This window comes from Synchiropus splendidus, chromosome 1 (genome assembly GCF_027744825.2).
Source record: "Synchiropus splendidus isolate RoL2022-P1 chromosome 1, RoL_Sspl_1.0, whole genome shotgun sequence".
NCBI lineage: Eukaryota > Metazoa > Chordata > Actinopteri > Syngnathiformes > Callionymidae > Synchiropus > Synchiropus splendidus.
The window spans coordinates 22,985,330-23,004,181 of record NC_071334.1 but is presented as its reverse complement, the minus strand read 5'-3'; the positions used below and the strand labels follow the sequence as shown (position 1 = coordinate 23,004,181).

At 40.3% G+C, this 18,852-nt stretch overlaps 1 protein-coding gene across 1 annotated transcript in view; it reads left to right on the top strand.

Annotated features, from left to right (window-relative positions):
• Positions 1-18,852, top strand: part of LOC128751491 (inactive N-acetylated-alpha-linked acidic dipeptidase-like protein 2) — a 273,010-nt gene that overhangs the window by 1,905 nt on the left and 252,253 nt on the right. The window contains exon 2 of the mRNA XM_053852550.1: positions 811-918. The gene's annotated coding sequence lies outside the window, so the exon portion shown is untranslated. The remainder of the gene's footprint in view (positions 1-810; positions 919-18,852) is intronic.

Here is an 18,852-nt window from a genome sequence, read left to right as displayed (position 1 = left end):
CCATTCCACAGGTTACTGAACATCCCGTTCTTCCACTGTAGCCAGAGCCTCTGGCACTACTGCAGCCACTGAAGCGCTCCACAAACACTCAGACCGTGTTGTGAATGTAGTTGCTCCTCCTGTCGTTTCAACAACCATATATTTGACTGATGTAATGATGCCAAGTCTGCACTTCAGCAGTGTTGCCAATGTTGCAAAATTTTCCAACGTTTTCTTGGTCCCAGGTTCCATAGAAAAAAAGCACATATTTGCTTTAAAACCCACACAACACCATGACATAAAACTATACGGAGAAACAAGGAAGCTGTCTCTACAGTACAAAAGAAGTAGGGCTTCTGTTGCGAGGTGCAGATACATACGTCATACCACTGCTTAGTCCTGTTTGGGGTTGAGGGGAGTGGAGGAGCCTACCCCAGTGGCCATTGGGTGAGAGGCAGGAATACACTCTGGACAGGTCACCACTCCATTGCAGCGGGTCCAGATTATTATGATACATTGTTTTATTACAACTTTGGCATTCAATACAAATGTATTTGTATGACAATGACTTTGTTTGACATAGCATACGCTGAAAAAGATTTTCGTCAAGATCCTGTATTGATGATGGGACAGTACGACCACAGTAGTCCTCTCCAGTACAACACTAGGTTTTTCAGTGGAGTAAAGGTTGAGACTCTGTCATGACCCTGTGTGTGTGTGAAATGGATGCTATGAGCTCTACTTCTGGCATTATCATTTTGGTATATTAAAAAAAATCCATTGATAGAATAACCTGGTCATTTAGTGAAGCTCTACTTTCTTATATTGAAGGTAATCATCCCTGCAGACTGTCAAACAAGACTGAACATGCAGCAGTGCCCTCAACTGTGATGGTGTCCGAACTTCTTTAACTGACCTGATCTCCGCATGTCAAGACAGGTAGGACAACTTTCTTATCCTGAATGTCAATGAGAAGCCTGTAATGTGGAACTGAAATATAGATGGGTCATTGCCATCATGGCCAATCATTCTACTCAAGTATGCATCAAAATAACTCTTATCATTGTTTTAGCAATTTTCTTTCTCCGAAGAGTGTAATTTTCCCTTATCACTCCACATCCAGCTCGACTCGACAGCGTCCTCGAGCCAGGGCATTAGATTTTTGGGGGGCTTAATCTGCGGACGTGTCTCTCTGTGGATGCTCATAATAAGTGCCCTAAACCATCATTCAGGTACAAACCCAACAGCCAGACTTATCTGGTCCAGATGTTAATGAGAAGCTTGTTCCAAAAACAAGGCGGCAAGCTGCGTGACACGGTCCTCTCAGTGAGGTGAATGTCTGATACTGGACAGAAGGACGGTACTGAATGTAACCATGTCATGGATGAACCCTGGGTGGCTGTTTGGAATTAAACGCGCCTTATATATGTATGAATAAATCGATTCATGTATTTGATGATTTCAGTCAAAAATGTATTGCAGCTGTGTTTGTGAACTGAAAAAAAATGAATCACCACATTTCCACAGTGAGAGTAACATAGAGAGAGTAACACTCTTATTTCTTACATGAGCTTTCACATAATTTGCGATGGAAGTGGTTTCATTTCAAGCAAGGTCATGAGGTTCTTCCTCCGTCCTGCAAGTGTGATTCTGAGCAGAGACAGTACAATTGCCAATATGGTACAAACTGTCCCCAGTCTGTTTAATTCGGGCCCAAATTGCTGTGTGGAGCTCAATGATCTCTTTAAAGATCCTGAAATCCTACCTCAGTGAGCAAGCTAGTTTGAGCGAGCAAGGTCAGGGACAGGGTGTTGTCAGGCAAGGACGTTCAGACAAAAGAGCTCACAATTGGGTTCCATCCTGAAAGCACACCAGCTTTTTAATCAAATATTTCATTTAATAATTCGGTATTTGAATTCTGATGAAGGTCATTGTTTTTTTTTTTTTCACTCTGTGGAAGCAGCTTTGATATCATTCATTATTGAGCCGTACATGTTTCCTAGAAGACTGAACGTAAAAATGCCACCTGTCTTCGAGTTGAACTCAAACTCAACTATTTTTAATGCCTGCTTTTTGATGTAAAACCAAGCATCTATTCAAATACACGTCTTGTTCAGTCAAAACTGTTACTGAAAGGCATGAAGATGCGCATGTACTTGACAATATCAGGCTACACACATTACAGTCATTGGGATATTTTTGCCCCCATTTTGCTCCTTCCTGACCAAAGTGAACAACTGCCCGATTGGAATATCTTATCTGCTATAGCAGTGTTGTATACAATAATCCTGCGGTTTAAGGCGTGTAGAGAGTGAATTTGTCCTGATTGCAACTTATCAAAAATCAAAACTGTGAAATGTTAAACGCGCAAGACCAGCATTACCACTTTCTATGTTGCTTGCTGGGTTCTCCAGTTGTGAGGTTCTTCATTTCATCAGGCTTCTAGATGGGTGCTGGGGTAGAATCTTGATACGTGTTAAGATTGTCTGGCCACACATAGTTTCACAGCAACAATCGATGCAAGAAGTGTTTTCTTCACATGTCGGGTCCATGACAGATCAAGCAACACCTCACTGACAATTGTAGACTTCTGACACCTGTTTGGGTCATGTATGCGTCCCTTTGAGGGCCGACTTCAATATCCAGTATGAAAATCAATCGAATGTGGAGTCACAGTTTGTTTGTTCTTTTCAACGTGAGGAACACCAGGCTGGTCATTTACTGCAACAGAAAATAACGGCCCAGACCCTGCCAGTGAACAGGTACAATTAAATAAGGCGTGCAGGACCCCAAAGGAGCCTCATTTAAAAACACAAGACATTACGGAGGACTAAACACTCAGGGTTTTTCAGGCCCATTGGCACAAATAAAACCGGAAGGCCTCAAGGCATTAATAGTCGCCATACCCTGCACTGTCGGTAGAAGTGTTGGTTGACACGTACACACACGTGCATGACAAGTGATTCATTTGGAACCTTCGATGCATTTAAATTGAGTGGTTTTATTAACCAGATTTGATGAAACTGTTTCTTCAACTGAAATTTGTTTGTTTTATCTTCCTTTTTTCATGCGTGCTGATGTGCTAAATTCCTAAAATAATAACCCAGATACCTGGAAAACTCAGTTTTTTATGACTTATACAAATATAATATATGCGTCAAGTAACAGGCATCTTCTGCGCCAACCCATCTTCACTCCCATAGCGTAGTGTTGGGAAGTGGACTCTCGTGTTCTATACTGACGCTGAAGTCTGCCATCCGCTTTGCATGTTGACACTTAGGTGTTTCAACTCAGTAAAGCAAAAAAAAAACATTTTCTTCCCATGTAGCGATCCAAGATGTTTGGAAGCTCTCTTCACTGAATTACTCTAGACGTCACTTGGTATGTACAGAATAACCCCTTATGTGGCTGTCCTACTGGACTGGAACACAGAACTTTAAATAGCAATTGGCGCTTTGTGGGACAAAAGAAGCGCCATCCCATGGCTTACCTAAACCCAACATCTTTCTTTTACGTCAGAGGTCCCGGACCCCCGTGCCGTGGGTCATTGGGCACCACGCTGCGGTGCATTAGAAAAGCCATGCCGACAAGCTGACAGCAGTTTCCATAGTTCCATATCAGTGACTCAGATAGCTGCCACACGGTTACAGCATCATGTTACCATGGCCTGTGAGGTGCCATCACTCTCAACACTAAACTCAGTTACAATAAACATGAACAAGTTCCATGATGCTTTGCAGCCCATCAACCAGTCGTAGTGCTGATCACGAGCAAACAGGCTTCATTTCGCCATGGTTATGCCTCGTCATGTCGGACCAATTTTATTGAACTTAAATGCGCTGTTTTCGTCCATGTGAGTTCCCTCCTTTTCTCTGGTGTTCAGCTCTACCTCTATTCAGCCGAGCAGCTCGGTGCACTGGAGCAGATCGGCCAGTGAGATGATGATTCGCGGCTGGAACCAACAAGCTTGTGAACCAACTTTTCAGGGTTCCGGACCACTTCTTTTCCTGTCTGAACACGCCGGTTGGGTCAAAGTGGTGTGCGCGAAGCAGAATCGGAACGGAGCCGTGCATACATGACTGGTCGACTGCACTGCAGAGCATCATGGGAACCATTGTTGAGCGTGATGCCACCTCATGTGCCAAATCAGTTGCATTATCACCACAACTCTGCCGCCAAGGTGATATGTGTGTATGAAAAAGTCATGATGCAATTCTGCTATCTATGAGTTTTATTATATTTACAATAAACTAGTCTCCATGCCAATGATGTCATAGTGATTTGTTCTATTTATTAGCTACGCGGCGTAGAAGCTCCTCCGTGAGAATATTGTCTGTCAATAAACCGGTCCTTGGAGCTAGAAAGGTTGAGGGCCACAGTTTTACGTGAAACGTTGCCCACGGCGTCAGGATATGCTGTGGAAGGCGCAGCATGTGCTTCAGTTGAAAGCGGAATACGTCTACATGCAACACTGAAGTCTGCCTTCGGTGTCAGTGATGCATCGATCCATGTTGATATAATGTAACTGTCTAATGATGGTCTTCATTTTACAGCCAAAGCATCGTGAATGTTTTGATGTAATGTTAACTTTATATATTCAGAATGACATCCAAGGTGTTAATCCAAGAGCAGCAGAGATGATTCTACAAGTCAATTCAGCAGGCTGAACTAATTATACAAGGCTTCGACAAAGTGTCCCATGATCTCTAGCATCAGCTCCCTCAGGCCGTGTTAGCAGTGACCGCTCATTGTTAGCGCCTCGACTTTACGACCCCCATCACCGCAGATGTCAACTTCAATGAATAAAGGCTTGAAAGACTCTAGACATCCTGACTAGATTAGCCATTCAAATCCAAGCAGATGGACGCCTCCCATTCTGACTTGTGGAAAACTTTCAGTACATTCAACTGCAAAACTATGACCTGCTATATTGTTAGAAGTGGTGCTGGCTGTGTCAGTTTCATGAACAACTTCTCGTCACTTAACAGAACGGCAGAATGGCCGTACTGTATTAAATAGTACTCATCCATTCTCAGACAAACGCATGAACATCATACAGCTCTGAATTGAAGGACTCAATGTGAGACTGTAACCCTTAATCTTGTGGAGTCCATTCCTGGATGTGACTTTTTCATGCTGCAGAGATGCTCACACGTCATGTGTTGCTCACCCAGGTCCAGTCCCAAGTCCTTTGTTTGGAATGAGCGTTCATAGACAGACATTATTATCATCAGCTCCACTACTGATTTTATTTTCATTTTCTAATTGAACTTCCTGATACAACTAACGCACAATTTGGAAAACTACAGGAGCAACTTGTTCATGGTGTTTTCGATTATTTTGTATAGTATAAAAAAAACATGGTTCTCTGAAAGGTCTGTGAAGTATGTTGAACTAAAACCAGACATGCACACTCAGCAATCGTGGGGACTTTGGCTCAGTTTACTTATCAAGAAGGAATGGCAGTAGATTGCACTGGTGAATAATGTAACGGTTCAATATACAACTGTGCTGTGATAATGTGAAAGCTGTGAGAATGAAAAGAGCAAACAAGGTCACACTGTCTTTTACAGACACAATGGATTCCTAAAGTCTAAGATCCAGGCGGGCCAGCAATCCCGTATGACCTCAGTGGGATCTGGTCAACATGTGTTGAGCATGACGCAGCTTACATTAATGATGTATGCAGGCTCCATCGCAGTTGCTGTTGGACTGTGAAGTTTCCTGTTAATTTAATTTTGAGAAAAATATTGTTCTAAACAAGCAGTTCCACTTTGTAAAATCATTTACCAAGCACTAATGTAATGAAGTTACCCTGGTTCCTTTACAAAGACAGTAACAAGCTAATGCATTTATGTTTGCTGACAGTTGTCTGGTGATAATGTTGCACTCCATTACGTGACTCACCTATCATAGATAGATAGGTTAAATAAAGCTTTAACTGGTCCTTCCAACATTGGAACATTGTATGTCCACAGATGTTGCAGTTGGACAGTCTCCTCTTATCTGTAGTAGTTGTGTCCAAATTTGAGGACCAAATGGTGCCCAACTGACGGCTGGCTGTGGTGCTTCTATATGACTGTGATTTCCGAGTCTGAGTCTTGAGTCTTTTCGCCATGGAGTCCAAGTAAACTCTGAGGTCTCCGATAGGTGCGATTTAAGCTGGAGTCCAGGTCACAGACTCCAAGCGCTATCTCCGTTTCATGGTCTCTATGTTTTTTCTTAGTGTGGTTTATGGTCTATGGTCTGGGTCTTGGATTCTCTCTCTTGCCCGGGCTGGCACTGGACTCCAAAAGTCCAGAAGATGCACATACAGTTGTATTTCAGTGTACCATTGTTATCACTGTGCACTATTCTTATCACTGTGCACAATGCAGTTACACCCAATAATGTTCCAAAACTCAAGCAATTCATGGTGTAACCATGGGTTTTTACATTCTTCCTCATTCCTCATTCTTATTTCTGGCATCAAAAAGGTTCTCTTCAGAAAAGCAGGTGTTGAATACAGGCCTCTGTACCAAAATATCACTTTCATTACTTCTTTGTCAAATAAACTCAGAAGTATTTGAAAGACAAAGTTAACAATAATGTTTGATTTTAACCCAAGTTTTGTAGCAAGGTGTTGACATATCTGACATCACAAGAAGTCCAACCAAGTGAGCACAAACTTCTCAGCACTTGCTTTGTATTTTTTATTTATTCATTCATTTGTGGGTTTTTAAGCAGTGTTTTAAGTTTTAGTTCAGTTGAGTCAAGTGAAAGGTTCCAGCTCAGACCAAGTGGACAGATTACAGTACTGTTAATGTTATTTGAAGGCTTCTGAGATGTGGGATTTATTGACATATACAATACTGTGTGTCACTCCAGCGATGCAGTTTTGCATCAGGGATTATATATGAGGCGAAAAGGTTTCTCCCCTATCTGGGTTTGGGATTGAAACCTCCTGAGCTACATTCACTGCCAGCAAAGAACAGGATGTGACAAGTAAGAGTGCACTTAGAGTGGCACTGTTTACAGCCATTACGCCATTCACACAATGCACCACATGATTTCAATGTTAGAGTTGCTGAGCAACATTGGACGAGCGACGGTGCTTGTCATGATGCCAACTGTATGTACAGTATGTGACAGCAAATGATGACCATCAATTTAGTGCTATAATCATTAGAATCTGTATCTGTATGACAGTACTGTGAAAATGGAGTCAGTTGGAGAGAATCGTCGATCGTACCTGATTCCTCTTTGTGTGGAGTTTACATGATTCATCCACACTCAGAATGGTGTCTGCTCAGTGAACAAGCGGAAGGAAATGAATAAATGAACGCTGCGTCCTGTAAAACTCTCAAAAAACAATAGTAGTAGTACACATAGAGGTATTTCATTACCTTTCATCTCAGAGTAATTTGTGATATAAGTAATACAAGTTATGCATATATACTGGCCATTTGTCATGAATTGTATATAATTTTATTCCTTCACTTGTTTTTCATTTGTTATCTCCATGATCATATTGATCAATAAATATCTGATTTTTTAATCATGTTTTTTTAACAGAAAATTTTAGTAATTTCTTTTAGTAAATTTACATAAAAGCTCAGCAATTTTATTTATTGTTCAAATGAATTATTACAATTATTTTTTATTATTATCTCTTTTTTTGCTGGAGGGGCATGTGCAACCCTTAACCTTTTTCATACCGTTTCATACATGAATGAATGAATTGTCCTCAATTTTCCACTTAAAAAAAAAGAATAAATACATGCAAATGAATGTGATGTAACGTATTGTTTTTATTTCTGTCCTCCTTTCGTTCCCATTTTCAGTCTGATAATCACTGCAACCTTATTCTCATAAAGCAGGAGTTGCAGCAGACCTGCTTAGATTCAGACATTTAAATGACCACAAGTGAACAATAAGCACCTGCCTCCATTGATTCCACGAATTTTCCTTGTTATTGATCACTGCGCATCAGAGGCATTTCTGGCTCCGTAGTTAAACAAAGGTCTCCAGGTTAGACAGCTTTACCAGACGTGGCTGAGAAATACTTCTTGGTCTCCATGTAGAAGCTATCTGAGCTGTAATCTCCCACAGTAAAGGTTATGCTTTGCATGATAATGACCGTCTAAATGACTTGCCCTTACAAAAGTGAATAAGCAGCATGTAGGAGTGCGGACCATTCCTCTGACAGCTTTCAATGCTCACCAGCCTGGCAACATCACACAGGAAAGGTCACTGACTGGCACCTCAGTGATTGCACATGAAGCTAAAGCATCGCTCGCGACTGATAATCTGATCAGTGACTTGTCACTGCCAGACATTCTTGAAAACTGGTGTCTGGCTCCTCATGATGGGGTCGTGGGGATAGTCATGGTTACGATCAGTTATTTATCTGCAACTGGTTGAGGATGTGGCTCATTTATACGGAAGAGGATTTGGGCCAGTGAAGAAAAAAAAAATTGGCAGAATTCTGACTTAAAAGTGAGAATTCTGACTTAAAAGTGAGAATTCTAACTTCTGAGATTAAAGTCTTCTTACATTAATCTAAAAAAACTGAGACTTTGCTTCTCAGAATAGAAGCAATATATATATATATATATATATATATATATATATATATATATATATATATATATATATATATATATGCATTTTTTTTCTTTTTAAGAATGAAGAACAATGAAAAAATCGTCTTCTCATGTGGAGGGAATAATATTATAAGGCAAATTCTATTTTATATAAGAAAAGTGTCAAACAGATGTTTAAAGAAACTTTCTGACCATCACTTTTTCTCTCAACACAAGGGAACAATAGAATATTTTCTATCCTCGCCTCCAATCCCATTTGAATGTTTAAATTCAAGAAAATGTTTTTTTGCTCAGAAATGGATGAAATGTCTTCTGCAGGTTGCATTGGACATCCCTCGCTATGTGGAGTTCAAGTCTCCTGAAAGAGCTCCAACAAAAGGCAAATAATTTACTGCTTGAAATGTATTCCTACAAGAGCTTTGGTTTGTGACCGAAATAGCAGCATTGTGGGTAAATAAAATTACTTGTTGGTGACAATATGGATTAGGGAATACATATTACACTTTAATACAGTAATTACTTGCTTATCTACACGTTGTTCAACATGAAACATCCAGTGACCACTCTAAGATAAGTTATAATCAGACTTGATAGGATGATAATAACCACTTTGCAATGACAATGAGAGTAACTGGCTACGATGCTAGTAGTACACATATTAGCAACATTTTCAAGTAATTCTTAGTAGTCAGTGTCAGGTTTTTCCCCAACAAGGAAAACCAAATGCGTTAATGCTTGCTGAACTCCGACACGTTTTTGTGTCACTTCACTTAAAGCTGTACTCTGTACATTACACAAACACAGATGTTTAACATGGGCATCACATTTGCAATAGTTAATGTGTCATTACAGTAGAGAAATTGTGGCCTGAAATCAGATACATATATCTGTATCAGTTTTTATCAGCGTCGGAAATCAGGTGTTTGGACAATATCAGCACATCAGATATCGGCAGAATGGATGGGTTGATCAGATGAAAAAACATAATAATGGATATTTACATTTTTAAGAATATGTACAGTATTTATTGGAAATTTCGAGACTTGAAACAATGGATCACTTTTATAGTTTTACACAAACATCATGCAGTCCAGATCTGGTGTAGCTAAATGAATGAGAATTTTATGTAATTCATTTTAGGGTTTCAAGTTATTTTGTGTTGCTTCCAGATGTGGTAGTAGAAGTATGAACATTTCACAGGAAGAAAGTCAACTGGAAGACAAAGCCTCATGTCAGTGGTTCCACCAAACTTTGCTGGTCAGATAATGTTTCTTCCTAATGTCTCATCACAGCTGGTGTCTTGACAGACGTCGGTCCACAAAGGCTTGGCTGAATACTAAATCGTTCAAGATTATACTGGTGACTCAATGTTTATTATGCAGCCTCAGAGGAAGGGTTTAACAAACGTATTACCATTGACAGCAACGGAGAAGCGATTCATGTCTTTCACGCGGCCTATAAAACCGTTGTCCCTCTGCACATAGAAAGAGCGATGGCCTTTGTGTTCGTTGTGACACTCGACTCACCAAGACAACGGAGAAGAGATGGAGATGTTTGACGTGGAAATGTGTTGGCAAGTCAGGCTCATCATTAATATTGTTGTTTTTTTATATTCCTCTGAAGCAGTCAATAATAAGGAGCTATCTTTAAGTCACCCTTGGGAAGAAAGCTGGAGTCTGATTTAAGTGAGTTTATCCTCTGTTACTGGCAGAGGGGCCACTCTCAGCCATAAAGCTAACTGCAGATACCTATTTGGAATAAAGGAGATTATTAGACTCTAAGAGGATTGGCTGGTGAGGAGCATAATGTGGGACAGGCCTGGATTTCTCAGGGGGCAGATAGCACACAGAGAGATCAATGATGGGAGCGGAGAAAGTCGCCCTCTTTAAGTGTGATTAGACCCATACCGCGTGTTTTCCCCAAGGCCGACGTTTTAAATCCCAAACAGACTTAATGGGCTCTCTGTGAAAATGAGTCTGAACATTTCATCTCCAGGTTTCATTTTCTGACCCGAACCTCAGTCTTTACTAGTGTACCCAAAACGCTGCAGTGATCTCGGCCCATCTAGCGATTAGCTCAGACTCAAAACAGGCTTGATGGCGGGAGGACACTTTCACCGGTGAAGTCGTAGAAAGGAATGAAGTGGGTTTCAGAAATTCATTTGTGGCCATAACTATGAGGGAAATAACAATTTACTCAAACTGAGGAACGCTGTAGGAATCTGAACTGAAGCGGAGCAGAGTATGCTTCACCACATGACTGAAGACTCAAATGTTGCCGTGAATGATTCTATTTAGAATTATTTACTGTGACTGACTGTGAAAGACATGATCCTCCTCCAAAAAAAAATAAAAATAAATAAATATATATATACAACAAAACAGAGAGAAGAATTCAGTGGCTGAAGATTGGAAAACAGACACTGTCCTCTGGTCTTTGTCTGTGGTGAATACACAAACCTGGTCCTTAGCCACTAACTGATGTCAGGGCTGTGAGTCAGGGCTCACATACGTCAGATCTAAGGTGCTATTGTGTTAATATGCTATGATATTAAACCCTGAAACCAAATCAATCCCTGCGCTTCAGATGTTTTCCTCCTCAGTGGCGTTAATGCAGTCAATAAATTCTAAATTTCCTAAGAGACACAGATATAGTTGTGTGTCATGGATGAAATTTCAGTACTGTGATATAGTCACTATTATGGGCAATATATTGTGATAGTATTGTATTCTTGACATTTAAAATTATAGAATTAATTCTAGTGTCAGCACATTGTTACTGTTCACAGATTCTTAAAAAAAAGACTTCATATTGAATGTGTATAAATGTATTTAATTCATTACAGTTTCAATTGCTCAACTCATTTATGTAATAAATAATAAAATTTATTAACCAAAATATATTTTGTTGTTCAGTTTTTTTGTTTTGTTTTAGCTTCCTTCATTCTTTGTCCATTTACTATAAACAAACCACATGCTTCCATTTAATATGCTGTTGTCATTTATGAAGTTCTTCATTTCATATCTCTGAAGAAAAGAGCATCTTTCTTAAAATGCACCTTTTCACCTTAATATTGCATCTTCTTCTGCTATCAATGTTTTTAATCTCTGAAGGATTTGGCTCACTTTCCTTCATATTCACCCCCAGTTTTGCTCTTTGCTGATATCTCTTCTCTGTTTTGATTGAATGTTCTCTGTTCTGTCACAAAAGTTTCTTTTGAACCTTAAACCTTAAAGACTTCCCGCAGTTCTCCTAAATCGGATGAGCTTGTCTGTGAGCTGTCCATGGTACTGAAGCCGTTTCTCTACAGCTCTCGCATGTGTGGCTGTAAACTAAATATAATCTCGACTTGAAGGGACTCTCTGGACTGTGGTCTATTTAAACTACTGATTTTTCATTGTTGTTAGATATGACTTGAAGAACTTCAATGTGAAATTAAGGAGACGTTCGTATATCAATTTAGCCGTGTAAATGGAGCTGGAATGGAACTATAATGAACAAACATGTGAGGAAAAGTGTCGTCTTTTCTTCCACATCTGCTCTCTGTTTTGTCTCTGTGAGCGATAACAAGGCCCCCGTCTTTGTTTTGTCCTTATCCTAAAAGATAAACAGATTCCCGACACTTTTGCAGCTGTGAGATGTTACAAATGTTCATCATCAAATGTGGAGGCCTGGTGATCAGCTGGCTGTCTTGCTACATTGAAGGATGACTGGATAGATGAGATACTGCACTTATTAATATTAGCGTGCGTGCAGTTTGTACTTGGGAAGTGAGGGCCCGACTAAGATAAGTTGTAACTGTACGGTTGTCGATTATTTACTTTAAACGCACAGTTGTGTATTTTCATTTGAGCTTCTGCCAGTGATGTGTCAATCCTTGGTTAATAACTGTGAATCTTCTTCCAAGATAAGATTTTTCAGTGTAAAATGACGGCTCCCTCAATATGTCACAGCGCTCCCAGGCAGATATTATGGAGCAGTGAATCTGTTCATCAACAGCATGAAGAGCATACCACAAATCAATTATCTGTTTTAGAAGGCGGCGATTACCCGCAGAGATGATGCTCATCAGTTTGTCTTTCATCCAGATTCTGCCGCGACACCGTAGCATCTGATTGATGAACTCTTCACAAGCTCCACTGAGCAGCGGGCTGATTGATAAGGTGTGTTACTGTTTCTTATGCAGCTACTGAGGACATGCAGGCAGTCGAGGGCGGGGGCTGCAGACCACGGCTGACTCACCACTATTGCAGCCCAGCACAGTGGGATTTGCATAGAAATGTTTACAGCAAGTGAGAGTGGAGAGGATGGATGATCTAGACATGCTAAGGTGGAGGGGGGGACCTGCTGCAGCTGTTGCTAGTTGACCAAAATAAGATGAAATAACATTTCGTTTTTTCTGGAGCAGGTCATTTTAAGCACACGTTTTTTTTTTTTTTCATTGCTCAAAGCTGTGGTAGGACTTTGCCCAATAAAACATTTATATGCAAATCATTTTTTCTCTACGCAATTGATGATTATTTCATGCTCGTGATTTTGTCTTTCTGTCGAAAAAAAGGTGTTCAGACTGGGGTGTGATATGAAACAGATCATCTTGACTTGTTCGAGAGGAGTTGACACTGTGTTGTTTCCTACCATGACACAGTGATCTGTCAGATGTGAACTTAATCATACTATTAACTGAATTGGCAGCGTCGCCTCATCTGAAAAACAGAAACAATGAAAAAAAAAAAACTCTCTCTTATAGTAGAAGTACACTGCATACATACATTTTTCAAAATCCAATCCTAAGAGACAAAGGCAAAAATGCGTTTTCTGTTCCATCATACTATATAACTGTGATCTCTTTGAAAAGACGTGGAAAAATCAACTTTTAAATGTGAGTAAACATCAACATAACTAATTGTTCCATGATGTCTGTTTGTGTATGTGTGTGTTTTTTTAGAAACACGACATATCAGGCCTGTTTAGACTCACCTTTTGTTTGTCAAATCAGTCCTCAAAGGGCCGCGGTGGGCAAACATATGCAATCTCCAGTTGCATATGTTTGCATATGAACTGATGGAACGCAGACAGTTGACGTCACAGTGTGTGACAGAACTTACACATCAAAAGTTTGACCATGTATTCCTTCAGCAGAAGAAATCCATAGCAGAATTTATGTTGGTGGAGTAGCAGCAGAATTTATGTTGGTGCAAGTACTCAAATACAGATGCTTTCTTAGAGTTACACGACACAATCTTTTTGCAGGCGAGAAAGAAGTAATGCATTGCTGTTGCTGCCTTCTCTTTACACTGCCACTTACAGTTGCAATGTCCAGGAAAGAGACCGCTTGGTGTGAGCACACTGTTTTCCGTAAATGGATACGTGTGCACAGCATTATTGAAAACGGCGAGGGTGAAATGTCATTTTCTGAAAATAACCAGCTGCGTTTAACAGTGTTTGTGAACAATTATGTTTTTCCACACCCCCTGCAGTCAATATGTAATATCCACCTGTACTGCACGTAGGTTATCATCAAGGTCTTTTATTTGACTGTAGACATGTTTTTCACTATGCAACCCTTTTAAGCCATGAAACTGGATCTACCTGTGAAAGCTTGGGCTGAATTAGTTTGATGATTTTTGTCCAACCAGTTGGACATTGTGATCCTGTTTTAGCTCAGACAACTTCATCTGATTTAAACATTCTACTGTGGCTACTGGCAAATACTGATTTGGAAAAACCTTCAGTAATCTTTCATCACTCACTTGTAAACTTGTAAACTTGCACAACCCACACTTAAAAAGTGTTCCTTATTGATACTGGTTGTTGGTTTTTGTCGTGTGTGTGTGAGAGAATAATAAAAATATTCCATGGAAAATGGGTTTGAGGCAACACTGCCATCCTGCTCCTGTACTATTTCAAAATACTCTAAGTGCCTTTCCATCCAACTCCCTATAATAGTCCACACAGAGTGTAATTTATGTGTTTGAATCCTCTTTCAGTCATGAGGCAGCACTGTACACGCAGCATTATCTGTTAACAGTTTTCATTGTGATGGCATATTTTTGATGATTCTCATTCCCCCTATACACGGTCTCCATGGTCTTTGATACATTTTCCTTCACACTCATATCATGCCAGTGGGTCGGGGTGTGAGGCTGTTTAAGCGGCTGTATTGATTGTTGTGGGGAATTTGATGCATGGAGACTCGCTGTTCTCCTTTCCTCTCCTTTCTCCTCATCCTCAGGGGAGTTTTAAATGGAAACGCATTACTATGAATCACACAGCAGGAAGCTGGGAGATTGATAGCGTTGCTTACCATTTACTAGTCACTGTTAGGAGATAAACCTGGAATTTATGGAGTATTGGAATTCCTTGCTGCTGCTACATGTGGATTACTGTGAGCAATGGCTGGCTCCGCACGGCCGCAAGAGTCCCGGCTTCAACGACCTAAGTCAAAAGCAAAGAGCCCATTTTAGTCTTCATTGATATTATATTTATTTTTTCTTTTTTGTTTATTTGTTTGCCCTGGTTTTACGTTGAGGTATGTCTGACTCATTGGGTAAGGAATCACCTGAGATGTGGGTGGACTAGAAGCAATAGTTAATACTACAATGTTGACATAATGTTTTTTCAATAAGGGACGTACTGAAAAATATGACTTCTGGTTGTAACTTGGTTGGAAAAAATCCCAGCTGTTTAGGAGAGACTGGTGACCTTAGCAGGTCAGCAGTCCTTCCCAGCGGACATAAAACCATCGCTCATACAATCACACACACACAGACAAGGTTGTCACAACATCTTTGTGGGGCCTCTCACCCTCAACCTAACCATCCAAAACAAATGGCTAACCTTAACCAGGGCCTAAACCGAATTATAATGACCCAGTTGTTTTGAAGTTTTAATCCTCAAATTGAGGGTTAAATTTGTGGGGACCCCACAATGAGGTGCGTTTCCACAAATTGTTCCCCACAAGTATAGCTATGTAAGTTCACACAGGCAAACATACACGCACACACACCCACCCACAGTGCCAACACTGAGGCTTTGTTTATACGGGGACAGAAACGATTGAAGCCGCCAGACACTTGCTGGTGTCACAGAGCTCATTCATGTAAACTAGACATTCATTCTAAAGCTCAAGTTATAAGTGATACGCGAGAGGTGGCAACAAGGTATATGTTTTTTCATCCTCCACCTCTGGTGATCTGGCTAGACAATGTTCATTTTCATTCATCTGAGGTTTACATACAACTTTTATATTTGACACAATGACGTTTTATTGAATAAAGAGAGAGAACAATGCTTTTGATTTCTGGAAGCATAAAACAAGGCAGCAAACCAGAACACAGTATGAAAACTCAGGTACCTTGCTGTACTGTACACCGGACATCTATATGGTGGAATCTGCACCACTTTCACCATTGGTTACACTGAGCAAGAGCTTTTTGCTGCACTCTTAAGGTCATGTATTTGCACATTTGAAAGTTATCAATCTCTTGCAGCAAACTATCCCACTTTCTCTTCTGTCCAAACAAGAGGATACTTTTTGCATGTGTTCTCCCTCGTTGTTTATGTTGACAGGAACGCCTGCGGAGATTCTGCTTTGATGGCGCGAGCCCAGTGTGATGTTCTTTACTGACCTCCCAAAAAATACGCTGTCACTCCCCGACCAGGCATAGAACGCCATCGCCCATTTCTGCTCCAGGCGATGAATTTCCCATTATAAAAAGATTAAAAAATGAAATTAAAAATAATTCAATGATCAAATAAGTTGCTCGTCCAGTCAGAAAGCAAATTCGTATGAAAGAGAATTTCAGTACACGTTGGATTAGTTGAGGAAAGCCACACATTGATAGCTGGGGGTGCGATGATGGTGTTCGGGGAGAAGAGAGGTGGAGAGAGGAATTATTCTCAGGGGGTGCTGTGACCTCTATTAGTCCAGCTGCTGCCTAACCCAACAAATGATAGCTCATTAGCAGCGCAGATCAGTGTCCTGGCTGTTGTCCCCCATCTGAGTCTCTTTGAAGAGCCATCATGTAGCGCCTCACGTTGACGGGACACAGCTGTCTTCTTCCTGGCACCGAGCAGCCTCTTCTCAGCAGGGTGTTGTAAGAACTTGTTCCAGGTCAGTTGTGAGATCTGGAAAAATCTTGAAAGCAAGTGCAAGGTCCGATCTACTTTCATGTGTGAAAATTTTCCACCAGATGCAGGAGATTGATAAAATACAAAAATAAAATAGATTTCAGCGTGAAGTCTGAATCACGCTCATGCAAGTGTAACATGAAAACTGTAAAAACAACTTACAAGAAGCTTGTGTCAGATGAGAACTGGGAATCACATATTTGCTCCACATCAGACAGAGAAAATGAGGAGGATAGTATTAAACATCAGGTAAAACAAAACAAGCATTTGCTTCTATTTATGGGCCGTGTTGAAAATAAAGAACATATTTTCCTGTTGAGTCACAAGTACATTGTTCATTTACAAACTTGCAATTTCCCAGCTTCCTCTGGAGATTGCAAATGAAGAGCATAATCAATAACAGAAAACTCCAAAGAAAAGACAAGCAGTTTGATGTTTTGACAAAATGACTGTTACTTAAGGATGAGATGGATTGTGACGGGTGTGATGTCAATCTCTGGTGTCCCAAGCGAGTGCACATCAACTCACTAATGAGGAAACAACTCTTCATGCGTTTTTAATTTCCTCTAAAAAAGCCAATTGTTGAATTTATTGTGAGACTTCTAATGAGCTAATAAGCTTCTTGTCATGGTTACGTTCATCCAGGATTTATGCAAGTGCGCTGAAGCCTGCCAAAGGTTGTACATTTAATGAAAACCCCATTATTGCACGGTAGGAGTCACAATAAGAGTTCATAATGTTAACTGTTCATAATTCACAACCAATCCTCTGGACAGTTAATGATGCTGTGTCATATTTGGGGCTCAGCTTTCTTGGAAAGAAATCAACATTTCTTTTCAGGACACATGCTCGGATCCATTAAAACAATTATTTACACTATTGAATACGGGTCAATCTGAAAAATAATGGCGACTTATTCAAATAGGACTGGAATCGTCTTTAGCTATGATGCTACAGTCTGGTCTCAGCGATGACTGTTCCAGTTGTAATCATTGGTAACTCCACATTTGGTTCAGGAAACGCACAATTTACATTTACATTTATTTTCAGTGCTGACTCCAAGATCTCAAAGCCCAAAGGTCACCTCACAATGCTCCGAGGATGGGCCTCACCAATGTTCTGCTATCATTCCTCGCTTACGACCTTCTTCTGCACAAGCTTTTCAGTTTCTCAACAGAAAGCAGAAGTTTACAACACCATCACCTGCTGCGTGCTCTGTTTGTTAAAGTCTGTTTGTTAAGTATTGATCATGGTACGAGCACGCTGTGTTGTCAATTGCAATTATTTCCCCCGTCTTTTTTCTTTTATTCATTTGTTGCATTGATATTTTCCTCTATCAAAGCGCTGCATTTAACGGTTAACGTGCACCAACTTGGCCATCTGTTGACCGTCACCGTAGCCCACAGTGCATTCCAAAACAACATTGCCTTTCAAGCCCTATAAGTGAACCATGAAGTTATAGCTAGTTATTAATCCACTGACAGCTGTGTTGGATCAGGTGTGTCAGTTATGCTGGCTGATCCTCCATTTGCATCTTTCCAAACTTCAATACTGCAAACTACGACACCATCTCTCAGTTAAACAGGTGTGTCTACAGCACTTGTTCCTGTCTCAGATCATACATGCGTCCTCAGTAAGTTAACCATATCCATGCTCCGGCCCAGCAACTACATCTAACTTGTTCTGTTCATGAAAACATTCTATGAAGGTCAGCCCCTCAGTTCCTTATAACCGGAGTACATGTTGGTTTCTAAGTATGCTGCAGCATGGTTCTGTTATAATGTGCTTTGAAGGAGTAAATGTAAGTATTATAAGCAAAATAAATGAATGTCTTGTGTCTTCTGGTGAATGGGTTTAGATGCACGTGCAAAACATTGTGCAACTAGCTTTTTTACAACAAAGAGGACCAATGTCTTATGTCTAGTTTCAATTGATTTAAGACTACTTTTTGTCAATGTTTTGTCGGCTGTCTGTTGTTAAATTGTAGAATGAATGAACGACTATTGTGTTTCTTAGAACAATCTCTAACTTAGAAAGGAGAGGAATGAAGGTTAGCCAAAACAGTTCTCTTTCCCACTCTCATTGTTGTTTGACATTGTTCGTCCAACAATGTGATGCGCTGATGACGCGTTTCATGAAGCCTCATGTTCCCATCACT